We start from the raw sequence: 12,178 nt of genomic DNA, 5'->3' as shown, positions 1-12,178 counted from the left end.
CTTGTCGGCATCGATTGCCTGAGAGATAGCCATTTCCAACGAGAAGGGGGTAGGCAAGGCCAAAAGAAGATCCCGGACCGCATCCGAAAGTCCCAAACGGAAGCGATGGCGTAGGGCTGCGTCGCCCCAGGTGGTGAAAGCTGCCCATCGCCTGAATTCTGCAGCGTATTCTTCAGCTGGGCGGCGGCCTTGTTGAATATGCTCAAGATTGGTCTCTGCGGTGCGAGAAGGCATCCACTGACGTAAAGGCTGTATGGTCTTGAGGCAAGTTAAATGCCCAACGTTGGGGGTCTCCACGTAGCAGTGACATTACAATCCCAATTCTCTGCCTGAGAGTGCCAGAAGCCATCGGTCGTAACTGGAAATAAAGGAGACAGGAGTCCCTGAAGTTTAAGAACTCCTGTCGCTCTCCTGTGAAGGGGTCAGGCAGAGGGATCTTAGGTTCTGTTTGATGCCTTGCGATAGTGACGGGTAGTGCTGAGGCTCCCTGGATAAGCTGCTGAACCTCCTCCATCACAGTTGTCAGTTGCTCTTGGATTTGCGCTGCAGCGGCTGCTGGTATATTTGGGCGTCGTTGGAACAGCAGGTTAACGGCTCCCGTTAATTCATTCAGCTGCTGCTGGATCTTGTCCATGGCAACTGTTAGTTGGGCCCACTGTTCTGTAATGCAAGGCACCAACAAACAGACCAGTGATGAAAGCAAAAAGGTGTTTATTCACCAGAAACATAAACGTCCAGGACACTTGCTGGTAACAAGGAATAATAACAAAAAAACCAGGCAAGGAGATTCCAGGAATAGTCCCAACCAGTGCTGAATGATGCTGTGCACTTGGCAGTCGAGTCACTCCAGATCTTGGGTCCGCTGTAAGGACAAAGTTACTGGCAGTCTTCAGTCACTAGGAGTTGTGACCTATACCTGGTTGAGGGAAAATAACAGTGGGCACTGATCACCCTGAGAGACCTCCTTTTAAATGCCTGCTGACCAATCCCAGGGTGCCAAGTGTCCACTACCATAGGTGAACAAATTGCCCTGCACCTGAGGACAAGGCCTAAGGCAATCACAAGTTGATTAACCCATGGCTGGCTCCCTAATCCACTTTGCTCTTGTGAGTCAGTATAATATGCGCCACTGGTCGACGAAGTGCATAAGAAGCGCGTACTCGCGACCGTGTATCCCTTTGCGAACCTGCCCTCGTGCGTACGCACGGACGCATGATTGACTCGCCTGGCCACTCTGTCCCCGGGACTCCGACGGTCCTCCCCTCCGATGTCCACGCGAACGCATCTCCGCACTGGCTCGCAAAGGGGTCAGCGCTGGTGCATCAGAGACACGCATAACCTGTCCCGCAACTCCACGAGGACCCCTCTTGGTTCCCCTGGAGTGCAAAGCGGGTGAGGATCTTACAGGCATGCTATTCCATCCGGTTTGCGTTTAGTTGGACCATCATTTATTTTTCAACAGGACAATGACCCCAAACACACCTCCAGGCTGTGTAAGGGCTATTTGACCATGAAGGAGAGTGATGGGGTGCTGTGCCAGATGACCTGGCCTCCACAGTCACCGGACCTGAACCCAATCGAGATGGTTTGGGGTGAGCTGAACTGCAGAGTGAAGGCAAAAGGGCCAACAAGTGCTAAGCATCTCTGGGAACTCCTTCAAGACTTTTGGAAGACCATTTCAGGTGACTACCTCTTGAAGCTCATCAAGAGAATGCCAAGAGTGTGCAAAGCAGTAATCAAAGCAAAAGGTGGCTACTTTGAAGAACCTAGAATATGACATATTTTCAGTTGTTTCACACTTTTTTGTTATGTATATAATTCATAGTTTTGATGCCTTCAGTGTGAATCTACAATTTTCAAGGTCATGAAAATAAAGAAAACTCTTTGAATGAGAAGGTGTGTCCAAACTTTTGGTCTGTACTGTACATATATATATATATATATATATATATATATATATATACATATAATAAAAATGTATATATATAGCATAGCATCTATAATAGCATTCAAATTTTTTCCTATATTTCCGTTCTTTTGCATCATTTGGAGCTGCATTAGTGCTTACACTTGTTCCAACTAAATAAGGTCAATTGGATCTTATTGGAAATCACTACTTTAAAGAAACTACTTTTTAAAATGTCTCAAGAGAAACACTTCCTGTTGTTAATTAGCAAGGCTTGTATGTATTCAGGGTAGGCATTGTGACCCATAAATGCTTTACCATGGTGCATGTCTACATCATCGTTATACCATCATATTCACTGCAAACAATGTACTCCGGAGCGGCACATAGGACATTATTATATAGTTCTTATTATATAAAGAATATGGGTAAATACCATGAGAAATTAAAATAAACAATATCAGCAAAAGGTACATGTATGGGGTCTGTTAAAGGGGATATTAATTATTGATATTTATGCAAATCTCGATAATTAATATTCATAAATAGGCGTAATCGTCTTGTGATGACTCCGCCTATTTATGCCTTAATGAACAACAAATCACTGCTGATTGCCTTACGCTTATCACTAACTACCCTAACTGCATGCGCCTTACTGACTACCACTAGTAATCACACGTTACACAATAGGTATAAATGACACAGTATTTATTAATAATACACTAGTAATACAATGCCAATAATATACTACCTCTATTGCGGCGATACTTTACAACAATAAAGGTATTATTATGTTTATAACTATATATATCTATAACAACGGGATAGATATATATCGTTATAACCGCGCACTACAATATAAATACACACACTAATACAATATACTAACACGGTTCTAACTACACTACACAGTACAATCCCAAATTCCACCCCACATACTATCTATACATTACACACATACAAGTATATTAACAATAACCCACCCGTCTGTCTACTCACTGACCCTACGGGGTAACAAGAGGGTTAAACACAACAATGGCTCTGCAGGGGTTAATACCTGCAGGCCATGAAATACAGGGTTATTTAGATTGTTTGCAGAGCAGAGGCATGCTCTACAGAACAGCAGGGTAGGGGTAAATGGCAAGGGTATCAGGGAAATCAAGGGACTCAGGGGTGTAAGGGTTAACTCACAGGGCCTGGCAGGGAAGGGTTAATCAGGGGAGGTGGTGCCAACTGCAAGGGTTAACCAGGGGATCAGGGGTTAACCAGGGGATCAGGGGTTATGGGGTAGGCAAGGGCACCAGGGTACTCAGGGGTGTCAAGGGTTAATTAGGGGCAAGGGTAAGGGAATCAGGGGCACAGAAGGGGTTAAGGCACAACAGGCAGGGACGAGGGTGAGATCGTTGGTGGGATAGGGGTCAGGGATATGCCAGGGGTATAGGGGTTAATCAGGGAAGGTGGTGTTCTACTTAGCCATCCAGCAGGACTTGCTCGATTCTCCTCTGGAGCAGATCGACTGCTCGGTCTTCCCCTCCTCTGGTCTGGTGGAGAATGCAGAGCAGCTAGTGTGGACTGCCTGCATTCCTCTCTATGCTCTCTCTCTCAGGGGGAGGTCGGGGCTCCTGTGTCCCAGCGCAGCGCAGCCCGGATGGCTGCCCCTGCGCTCTTTGGGGAGACTCCTGCCTTCCGGAGGGGGGGGGGGCGGCCGGTAGGGGTCTTCAGCCGGAGGGGGGGTCCGCTCTGCCTGAGCGCAGGATGCGCTCTCCTTCGGGGGGGGGGGGGGGGTCGAACTGTCCGAGCGCAGTGCTGCTCGGTATTTAAACCCCACAGCGCTCTCGCCCGTTTTACCGCCCTGTACCAGCCCGCGCTCCCAGGCAGGGGGATCCTTTGATCCTCCCGCCTGTGGAGATATCGCACATCTCCGGCGCTGTAATTACAGCGCCGGAGGTGAGCGGAACACAGGGGCATGGGAACTCTGTTCCCATGTCCCTGTTAGGCATACCATCTCCAGCGCTGCCGGAGATGGTGACAAAGGGCAGAGGATCTTTTTGATCCTCTGTCCTTTGTAGAGGCCGACGCTGGACATAATTGTCCAACTGTCGGTCTCCTCCACCCACCCAGCAGGCGCATATGAGCGGGATTCCGGCCATATATGCCCATAGATGCTTGGGGCACATCTATAAGCATATATGAACGGACATTATTCACATAGGGGCAGGAATAAGCCCTCCTATATAACTGTATAGGGGCACATATATATCCACAGATGTCTGGGCCACATCTATAGATACATATGTGCCCATACCCCTGAAACCCACCCCTATAACATGCCCTACATACATAGAGATGCATGCGGCCAAGGGGGCACACATACATCCTCATGTATGCAACGCATCCCTCCTGGACGGGCCCAGAAAAAGGGCCCATATATATATATGCATATATGTCAGGGCATACTGTATATACATATATATACTTAAATATGACACTTCCCTCAACAGGGTCAGACACAGAGATATAGCAACACTTAGAATGGCCTCCAGAAAATGTACTATGGCATTACTAAAGTTTATGTCCATTATTCCTTTTTAGGTCAAAAATGTTGTGCTAATTCATTTCATGAAATATCTGTATAGGGAATTTCTGTAGTGGTTTTTCTGACTTGACAAATGAAATAATTATTTCTGCCTGCAACCACCACTAGGGAGAGCTAGTTAGAGTTATACAGTCAGTATGGATGTATAAATTTGTGTACAGTAAGCTCCCACTACTGATGGCTGATGGTCCTTGGCGAGCACTAGGAGCATCGGTCGACCGAGGCACCCAGTCGGGGTGGCAGGCGATCCGTCACATTGGTGGCAGCAGTGGGATACTCTTCCTTGCCTAAGGAGACATTCAAACCAAGTTTTCTGCTGACATCGGAGAAGAGCCAAGGTTGCCTACGGCCATGGAAGAGCTGGCCCAGCTACAGAATCATGGTTCTGCCCGGGAAATGCTGAGAAAGGAAGAATACAGAGGCGGACATACTCTTCATGAGTACTGGGTGTCCGTCACATTAATGTGACGGATCGCCTGCCACCCTGACTGGGTGCCTCCGTCGACCGATGCTCCTAGTGCTCGCCAAGGACCATCAGCACCGCACTCGACACCATAACCACCGCAAACCCCATGAACCACCACAGCTTGGTTAGGGGTTTCTCCGTACTCCACCCACCCTGGACCCAAGGCTGTGCTCTAGCTTCCAGTGGGTGAACCTCTCCTTAGTCCAGTGTCACAATCAGTGTGGGGGGGGAAACTCCACACTAAACACAGGAGGAAAGGGGAACAGTTACTGGGTCGGGAAACTAGGGAAGAAACAGGTCACCTTCTAGATATCCCTAATCGGGCCCTGACTACCTATCAATATGAATAGACCTTGAAGGTAGGAATATTCATAAGCAGGATACCTAGGCTCTGATTTCCCTATAAGGCCCTGGAATAAGTATAGAACCAGAGACAACCCATTCCTCCTCAGATGGACGAATGGAAGTTTCTGTCTCAGGCCCAGATACAACAACAGGGAATATAACAAATTCAAACAAACGCAACACTTAAATTCTGTAGAGATGGAAGAACAGGAACTCCAGAGATGATCTCACACCAGCTCAGCCAAACCCAAATGAAGCTATCAACCGCATAGTCAGAAGGGTGGGGTGAGACTATAAAGGGTAGAAGTGATGACCACTGAGCAACATCTGAGAATAGGGAAGTGATCATTAACCCTATCAACCCTGAATCAAGAGAAATCAAGGAAGCTGTTAGATTCCTACACGCTCAGCCAATCTCCTTGATTTTCTGACATCAGTCACCTAAAGGGACCGTGACAGTAGCCCCCCTTCTACGGGTGACCTCCGGGCACCCAGGACCGACGTTATCAAGATGGGCTCTGTGAAAGGCCTTCACTAGACGATTCACATTAACCGGCGGCTGGAACCCACATCCTCTATTCTGGTCCATAACCCTTCCAGTGGACGAGATACTGGAGGGATCTACGGAGAACTCGGGAGTCCACAATCCTGCTGATTTGAAATTACATTACCGTCCACCATGACAGGAGTGGGAGGCAAGGAGGACGGCTCAACAGGTTTGACACATTTCTTCAACGACTTATGAAATACATTATGAATTTTCAAAGCCTGAGGAAGTTCAAGACGGAAAGCTACAGGGTTAACAATGGCAGTGCTCTTATATGGACCAATAAATCTTGGGCCCAACTTCGAAGAAGGTGCCTTAAGCCTAATGTTTCTTGTGGACAGCCACACAAAATCACCCACTCTCAGGTCCGGACCATTCATACGTCTCCTGTCAGCCACATGCTTATACCTGTTACCCATCTTTTTCAGGTTATTTAGAATTTTCCGCCAAATTGAAGACAAAGAAGAGGAAAATCGTTCCTCCTCAAGAATACCGGAAGTTTGAGAAGCTGAAAATGTGCCAAACTGTGGATAAAATCCATATGCCCCAATAAACAGCGACTTATCAGTGGACTCTTGTCTACGGTTATTAATGGCAAACTCAGCTAACAACAAGAATGAAGACCACTCCGCCTGGTTCTCTGAAACAAAACATCTCAAGTAAGTCTCCAGATTTTAAATAGTGCGCTACGTCTATCCGTTCGACTGAAGATGAAAAGCCAAAGAAAAGGACAATTGTACCCCCAGTCGAGTACAGAATGCTTTCCAGAATCTGGAAACAAACTGAGTCCCCAGATCAGACACCACATCAGAGGGAATGCTATGTAGTTTCACGATGTTATCGACAAGCAACGGTGCAAGAGTCTTGGCATTAGGTAGAGCAGGCAATGCTATAAAATGTGCCATTTTGCTAAACCGATCAACTACCACCAGGATCACATTTTTTCCCGAAATGTGTCCAAGGTCTGGACGGGATGGGTAACGGAAGAAGAGATCCAGAAGGCCGAGTATGTGTCACCTTAGCACGAGCACAGGTACAACAGGCTGAAACATAGTCCTCAACACACTTACACAGCCCCGGCCACCAAAATCTGTGCGAGATGAGATCGATAGTGGATCTACTCCCAGGGTGTCCAGCCAAGACAGTACAGTGATGTTCCTCAAATACCTTATGAAGCAAGTCTGAAGGAACAAACAATTTCCCTGGAGGACAAGAGTCTGGAGCATCCTCTCGGGCCTCCAACAGCTTAGCCTCAAGATCTGGATATAGGGCAGATATGACTACCCCTTCAGACAAAATAACGCCTTGACGTTCTTAACCCCAGGGAGGTAGATGACAATGAAGTTAAATCTGGTGAAAAACAGCGACGATCTGGCCTGCCTTGGATTCAGTCGTTTAGCCGACTCAAGGTAAGCCAGTATATACCGTAATAGGATGAATTGCTCCTTCCAACCAATGGGCAAATTCTTCAAAAGCCAACTTAATGGCCAGCAATTCCCTATTTCCCATGTCATCATTTCTTTCAGCAGTTGAATGTTTTTCAGAGAAAAAAGCACATGCCATTTACTAGGTGAAGGACCTTGCGACAAAACTGCTCCCACCCCTACCTCGGATGCGTCAACCTCTACAATGAATGACTGAGACACGTCCGCTTGCACCAGAATAGGGGCTAAAGCAAAAGATTCCTTCAGAGCAAAAAAGGTTTGTAATGCCGCCTCAGACCAAACAGAGAAATCGACATCCTTCATAGTCATGTCTGTTAAAGGTTTAACCACAGTTGAATAGTTCAAGATGAATTTACGGTAGTAGTTGGTGAATCCCAAAAAACACATAAATGCTTTCAGATTTTCAGGTCAATCCCAGACCAACACCGCACGGACTTTCTTGGGATCCATACAAAAACCTGAAGGTGAGAGCTGGTAACCTAGGAATTAGATTTCCTGAACAGAAAAAAAACACATTTTTCCATCTTCACATACAATTTATTCTCTTAGGATCTGTAACACCTGTCTCACATGATCCTTATGAGTCTCCATGTCTGGAGAATAAATTAGTATGTCATCCAGATATACAACAACAAATCTCCCCACCAGATGATGAAAGATGTCATTGATAAAGTGTTGAAAAACCGCTGGAGCGTTGTTTAACCCAAAGCGCATGACCAGGTTTTCAAAATGACCCTCAGGGGTATTAAATGTGGTCTTCCACTCATCCCCCTCCCTGATCCTTACCAGATTATAGGCCCCCCTCAGATCCAATTTAGAGAACACCTTGGCACCGACAATCTGACTAAACAAATCTGGAATCAAAGGAAGGGGGTAAGGATCATGGACGGAAATACAGTTGAGTTCACGGAAGTCCAGACATGGTCTAAGGGTACCATGTTTTTTTTTTTTTACAAATAGCAACCCAGCAGCCACTGGGGATTTGGATGAGCTGATATGACCATCTGCCAATCTCTCGTTGATATACTCTCGCATAGCCTTTCTTTCGGGCTCCAAAAGATTATGCAACCGAGATTTGGGCAGTTTAGCTCCAGGAATAAGATTGAAGGGACAATCAGACTCCGAATGCGGGAGTAACTCCTGGTTACCAATCTCTGAAAATAGATTAGAAAATTGGGAAATGAACGAGGGTACAGTTTTAGTGGTGACCACAGAGAAAGACACATTAAAACAGTTGTCCATGCAAAAATCACTCCAATCGAGAATCTGTCTTGCTTGCCAGTCGATGGTTGGGTTATGTTTGCTTAACAATGGTAAGCCCAAAACCATCGGAGCAGGCAGACCCTTCTACACTTAACACGAGACAGATTCCTGATGGAAATCACTCACTCTTAAATGGATGTCATTTACCACCTGCGACAGGCATTTTTAGGGTAAGAGGTGCAGAATCAATTGCAAAGACAGAAATGATTCTCTCTAGTGAACTAGTAGTCAACCCATGAATACGAACAAACTGTCCATCAATCAGGTTAACCCCAGCACCACTGTCAATAAATACCTCGATTTACCACAGTTTTGGACTCTAGCGCCACCTCGGCAGACAGGAGAAATCGGGTTCTACCAATAAATTACAAAAGTACGTATTCTTGCTCCCCACCCACACCACCAATAGTAATTTGGGTATTAGCCTTTTTTTTTGTTTACACCTCAACGCTGAATGTATGGACAAATATTCACGAAATGTCCCTTCTTTCCACAACAAAAACAGACTCCCTTCATATGACAAGAGCTCTTACCATCTGTCCCAGGAGTAGCTCCCTACAACTGCATAGGCTCCTCACAAGGCATAACCACAGGTGTCTCTTTACCATAAGTGTCAAAGGAAGCCGCCACCTTAGTTGACAGTACGTCCTGAGGATGAGGACCCTTAGATCTCCCCCTCATGCGTCTATCCAGACGTATAGCAAGGGACATGGCTGCTTCCAATGACTTAGGTTTTTAATGAAAGGCCAACACGTCCTGCAGCCTCTCAGATAGACCTGGACAGAACTGGCTATGGAGAGAAACATAGAAACATACATCAGAAAATTCGGAAATGAACGAGGGTACAGTTTTAGTGGTGACCACAGAGAAAGACGCATTAAAACAGTTGTCCATGCAAAAATTACTCCAATCGAGAATCTGTCTTGCTTGCCAGTTGATGGTAGGGTTATGTTTGCTTAACCATGGTATTTATTTATTTTATGCACTTATATAGCGCTACTATATTCCGCAGTGCTTTACAGACATTAGCATCCAACTGTCCCCAATGGGGCTCACAATCTAAGGTATGTTAAGCCCAAAACCATCAGAGCAGGCAGACCCTCCTACCCATAACACGAGACAGATTTCTGATGGAATGTGTCAGCAGATAAGAACCATTTGGCCCATCTAGTCTGCCCATGGCCCATCTAGTCTGCCCAAGAGCAGGATCATTCCACTCCGTATCTATAACCCATCTCCTAAATTCAGAGCAATAGATCTCCCTGCCATATACCACGTAACTTGGTCTCAGCCTGGGAGATCCAGGACATCATAAATAAGACCCAAGGCTCTAAAACATTAATCTACCAACTGGAGGGACGGTGATCCGGTCGGCAGAGAAAAAGCCCAAGACTGTGCATCATCCTTAAGCAAAGAAATGATCATACCCGCACGTTGACACTAATCCCCAGAAGAGTATGGACGCAGCTTAAAGTACACTTTACATGATTCCCTGAACCAAATGAAATTGTCACTACGCCTAGAAAATCTGTACGGGAGGGCAACCTTAGGTTCAGGGCAGGCCTGGTACCCACCATCGGAACCAGCCGCCTGTGGTCTTTGAATCCATAAGACTGTCGCAGCGGAGGTCAGTACAGACATAGGATCCATAGCTGCATTGACCTGAACGAAATGGCGGTTTTTGTGGTGGTTGATAATGTTACGATCAGTGTGGGGGGGAACTCCACACTGAACACAGGAGGGAAGGGGAACATTAACTGGGTCTGGAAACTAGAGAAGAAACAGGTCACCTCCTAGATAACCCTAACCCGGGCCCTGACTACCTATCAATATGAATAGACCTTGAAGGTAGGAATATTCATAAGCAGGATACCTAGGCCCTGATTTCCCTATAAGGCCCTGGAATAAGTATGGGACCAGAGACAACCCATTCCTCCCCAGATGGACAAATGGAAGTCTCTGTCTCAGGCCCAGATACAACAGGGAATATAACAAATACAAACAAATGCGACACTTAACTTCTGTAGAGATAGAAGAACAGGAACACCAGAGAGGATCTCACACCAGCTTAGCCAAACCCAAATTAAGCTATCAACCGCATAATCAGAAGGGTGGGGTGAGACTATGAAGGGTAGAAGTGATGAGCAAAACAGGAACAGGAACAGCTCTTACAAGAGCTAGAGTATAATGATTATAGCAATCCCCAGAGTGTAGTTCTGCAATCCCCCAAACATGAGCCCAAACTTCATGAAGGGTAGAGCAGGAAACTTTAATTCCAGCCAGCACCAGTTAACTAAGACAATGGACTAACTCAGTATACATATACAGTTCAAGAGGTCTAAAAACAACTTAATCAAACATGAACAGCATACAAACAGACATCCCCTCCCCAGTGTCTTAATGAAAAAATAGGGAGAGAGTAGACACATGCGATGGGATTATCTCCTGAGTGTATCAGAGGGTGATCCATTCCTCTACACCGGAGTCGGCTACTTAATCCCATCACTAACACAATAGAAGAAAGGGACAAATGAACTAACACATTCCTTGGGAGCCTCAGTGCAGAGTTAACCCTTTTTGTGTTGCTGGGTTCATCCCTGCACCTTAAAAGGGCAATAGGAACGATATGGCCTATAATACTCCACACATAAATCAGGGTTCCTTGTAACCCCAAGAGACTGAGGGGGGTCTCCATAGTTCTGGGTCCATAGTCTGTAGGAAGTAGGCTAGCCCTCAGGCCTCTCCAGCAGCCCCAGTGACGATTCAGTCCGTGACAGATATGAGAGATGATAGATAGATAGATAGATAGATAGATAGATAGATAGACAGACTGTGGTTGGGCACGTGTCCTGTATACACAGTGGGCAACCCATTCAGGATCATCTCCTCCGGTAGGAATCTTCAGAATCTGAGGCTGCAGAGATGTGCATGTGTTTGTGTAAATCTGATGATTTAATGAAGTCAATAAATGAGTAAATGTCACCAGCAAAAGAGATGGATGTTTCTTAAATGTGTGTAAGTGAGACTGCAAAGTCCTGCAATTGGGTGCAGCTGAGGCCTCCACCAGCTGTCAGACCAGACTGATACCTCATCAATTTTGGATTGTGTGGTGTTTGCTGGCTGATCCCAGGAGGGGAGAGGCATACATTGGATGTAGTAAAAAGGACATTAGCTCCCTTGAAATCATATTGCCTTCTGGGCTAGGTCAGAGGAGTCCAATAATCCTGCAGAAGAGGAAGGTAACTAAGTGGGACTGCACATGATCCCTTTCCTATATTATCTGTGTGAATTTTTCATTAATGCATCTGCTGGAGTGAATTAGGATGTTTGGAACTGTACAAGTGTTCACTGCTGCTAAAGCAACGGAAGAGGCAGAGAATGCATGTGACTGCAGTAATAATGATAACTAACAACGTTGATAATGATAGTAGTAGTAGTTGTAATAACTAATAATGTAAAACGTATTAGCAAAAACATAAAAATATTACTAACTGGTTCATTTATTTAATAACTGAAAATATATTTTCATTATAACAGTAATTATAAAGGTGATGATAATAAAGACAATTGATACTAATAATATTTATTAATCATTATTGTCAAATAGTTC

The sequence above is a fragment of the Bufo gargarizans genome, chromosome 7 (genome assembly GCF_014858855.1).
Source record: "Bufo gargarizans isolate SCDJY-AF-19 chromosome 7, ASM1485885v1, whole genome shotgun sequence".
Lineage (NCBI taxonomy): Eukaryota > Metazoa > Chordata > Amphibia > Anura > Bufonidae > Bufo > Bufo gargarizans.
Note: the sequence above shows the minus strand (reverse complement) of the source record.